We start from the raw sequence: 3,809 nt of genomic DNA, 5'->3' as shown, positions 1-3,809 counted from the left end.
AAAGCAACTCATGTAAACACCATAATCATAATATTGGCTTATTTAGAATAAGGTAAATAATTAGATTACTGATGTCCATGTAAACGTAGCTAATGTCAAGATTCATTGGACCCAAATTGTGGAATAGTAGTTCACTGAGCATGGGAAATCCTTTTCATACACGAATTGGCCACCACAGAGTCTTGACCTTAACCCTATTGAAAGACTTTGGGATGTGTTGGAGTCGACTTTACAGAGTGGTTGACTCTCCCATTGTCAATACAAGATCTCAGCCAAAAATTAAGTTTGATGGAAATAAATGTTGTGATGTTGCATAACTTTGTCAAAACAATGCCACAACAAAATCACAGTGTTATCAAAGCTAAAGGCGGTTCAACAAAATATGAGTTTTTTTTTTTTTTTACAGCAACAATTGACATAGTAATGTATACATAGGATGAAACCGGTGACAGATATATTCACACATATACAAGAAAAGAGAAAGAAAATTCAGGAAAAGAGGGAGAAAAAAACGAAACAAAAAACAAACAGGCTCTAGATGTATGGATGTGGTAGATAAAACAGGTACAGAGGTAAGTTAAATCCATAGTCTCGTGAGTTATAATAGTAATTAATTAGTTGTTATTATTGATTACATTTATTTTGTTGTTGTGGGAGAAAAAAAAACAAACAAAAAAAAGATTATAGATGTACTTGCACTGAGTAATAGATAGACATCAGTACAATTTAAAACAGCAGCGATAACAAAAATGATAATAGTAATACTATCAATATTATTAGTAGCGGAAGGAGGAGTGGAAGCAGCGGCAGTAGCATTGAAAAAAAAAAAAATAATAATAAAAAAAAATAAGAACAATAATAATAACAAAAACAATAATAACAATAGTAATAACTGGACCAGTCTGTGAGATTTTTGCAGATAACCTCAAACCCCTCGAAGTCCTGCAGCCACCTCATTCACGCCGGCAAGTACAACCAACAGACCCATTGTCATAGACACCATCCTCTGATCCACTTTGTCCCTCCTCCTTGTCACCAACAAAGCCCGACTCCCGTACCAGTGGAAACAGCTTTGCAAGCACTTTATCTTCCTCCCCAAAGGGGTGTTGGACCACCACGACAGGCACATCCAGACCAGGCTCACCTAGTCTGGGTGTGGCCTGATGGATGACTATTCATTATGACTGGTATATGCATGTATTCCAGTTATTCATATGTTAACTGATACAGACATATTATGTCTGTATCAGTTAAACCCTTTTTATATTGTAATCTGTGGTTAAGGTCATGGTGTGCACTAGTTAGCTTCCCAGCCAGAGACACCACATCCAACCCAGATTATACTCTTATTCCGTCTAATTAAGTGAGATAAGGGGACGCTGACAGAGGCAGCTAAAGGAGGCGGTAGGCAACCAAAAAACTATATAGATAGTGCCCATGCCAACCAGATATGCCAATCAGGCCCACCGACAGAACTAAGGTGGCCGCCAGTCCCAGCGAGCCCTAGAATTAATATATGATGATTGTACAATTGTTTTTATAACAGAGGGAAGAACAAATGAGGCCGAACTATTCTGTAAAAACATGAATATCAATACTACGACCACTACTACCTCCACCACCAACCATAACAATAGTAATAATAGCAACAACAATTGCAATAATGTGCAAACTTTATCACACACATATACATATACCACATACACACACACATACATACACATATATATATATATGTGTGTGTGTGTGTGTACACATTCAAAAAAATGCTGGGTAAAATAGGGACAAACCCAGCAATTGGGTTGTAAATGTTAATGTTTAACCCAAACTTCTGGGTAGTAACCCAACCACTGGGTCAAAACAACCCAATTGCTGGGTTTGTCCCTATTTTATCCAGCACTGGGTTGTATTTAACCCAGCATTTTTATTATATATATATATTTTGTTACGGTAGGAAGGATACGAGAAGGCAGGGTCGGATCCAAGTGCAGCTTTAATGTCACAGCGAAGTCAAACAAAGGCAGTAGGTCAAAACACAGGAACAAACAGATTAGACTCAGGCTCAGGAATCGCTAGGCATGGAACAGTAGCGAACAGACAGACAATCATCAACATAATCAATACTTCACCCTAGAGCCGGGGTGACACTGAGTGTTCGGAGGGCCGGGATGGAGCCGACGGCTCTGGCGACCGAGGCGCAGACGGGGATCCGGAAGGCCACGGTGGAGTTGGAGCGACCGAGGACCAAGGCAGAGCCGGAGGGAGAGAGGAGCCCAACGGAGCCGGAGAGACAGCGGGACGAGGCAAAGCCGGAGGAGTGTAGTCCTGAGGCGAGGGCGGGTCGACGAACAACCAAGGCGGAGCTGATGGGACGAGGAAGCCCGGCGGAGCTGGTGGACTGACGGACCACGGTGGAGACAAGGGAGCTTTGAGCCAAGGCGACATCAACGGATCGAAGGACCGAAGTGGAGTCCAGGCCTCGAAGGCCGAAACCAGAGATCTGGGATCCTCCAACCCTGGTGCGGCTGGAGGCTGAATGTCCCGAGGCAAATCCTGACCGCTAACCACCCTTGACAGATGACCTAAGGGACAGACAGAGAACAGCAGAGACAGGACAAAGAGCATGACAAGCAGAGGAGGAGGGAGAGGGAGGTTGGGTGGGACACAAGGGAACACAGCTTCATAATTAGTATTTTTATCCACAAATGAACAGGCGAAAAGTTCATACTCGGCCTCCTTAGCCATGACAGGACAGGCAAAGAGCTCATAAACGGCCTCCATAGCCGTAACAGGACGGGAAGTGAGTTCACAAAACGGCCTCCATAGCCGTGACAGGACGAGCAGTGAATTCACAGACGGCCTCCATAGCCGTGACAGGACAGGTAAAGAGCTCACAAACGGCCTCTGTAGCCGTGACAGGACAGGAAGTGAGTTCACAGCCGGCCTCCATAGCCGTGACAGGACGGTCAGAGAGTTCGCAAACGGCCTCTATAGCCGTGACAGGACAGGAAGTGAGTTCACAGGCGGCCTCCATAGCCGTGACAGGACGGTCAGTGAGCTCACAAACGACCTCCGTAGTCGTGACAGGACGGGCAGACAGATCAAAAAACATATGTGGATATTTTGGTGAAAGTAACTCAAAAGTAGTGTAATGCATTAATGACAGGCAGAGGAGGAGGGAGAGGGAGGTTGGGTGGGACAAAAGGGAACACAGCTTCATAATTAGTCTTTTTATCCACATATGAACAGGCGAAAAGTTCATACTCTGCCTCCTTAGCCATGACAGGACAGGCAAAGAGCTCATAAACGGCCTCCATAGCCGTAACAGGACGGGAAGTGAGTTCACAAAACGGCCTCCATAGCCGTGACAGGACGAGCAGTGAATTCACAGACGGCCTCCATAGCCGTGACAGGACAGGTAAAGAGCTCACAAACGGCCTCTGTAGCCGTGACAGGACAGGAAGTGAGTTCACAGACGGCCTACATAGCCGTGACAGGACGGTCAGAGAGTTCGCAAACGGCCTCTATAGCCGTGACAGGACAGGAAGTGAGTTCACAGGCAGCCTCCATAGCCGTGACAGGACGGTCAGTTCAAAAGACGGTAACTAGTAATATATAATGTATTACATTTTGGAAGTAACTTGCCCAACACTGTATATATAGTGGCGGCTCATCGGGGGAGGCAGGGGAGGCACAGCTCCCCATAATTTTGAGGTGAAAATGGGAGGAGGAACGATTTAATGTAATAAAATTCACAATTAATTTCAGTTCATGTCTCAGAATGTGTATTTTTTGTTTGTAATTTCACA

This window comes from Sinocyclocheilus anshuiensis, unplaced genomic scaffold (assembly GCF_001515605.1).
Source record: "Sinocyclocheilus anshuiensis isolate Anshui unplaced genomic scaffold, SAMN03320099.WGS_v1.1 scaffold2080, whole genome shotgun sequence".
Taxonomy (NCBI): Eukaryota; Metazoa; Chordata; class Actinopteri; order Cypriniformes; family Cyprinidae; genus Sinocyclocheilus; species Sinocyclocheilus anshuiensis.
The sequence above is the reverse complement of the archived record's forward strand: the minus strand, read 5'-3'. Positions refer to the sequence as shown.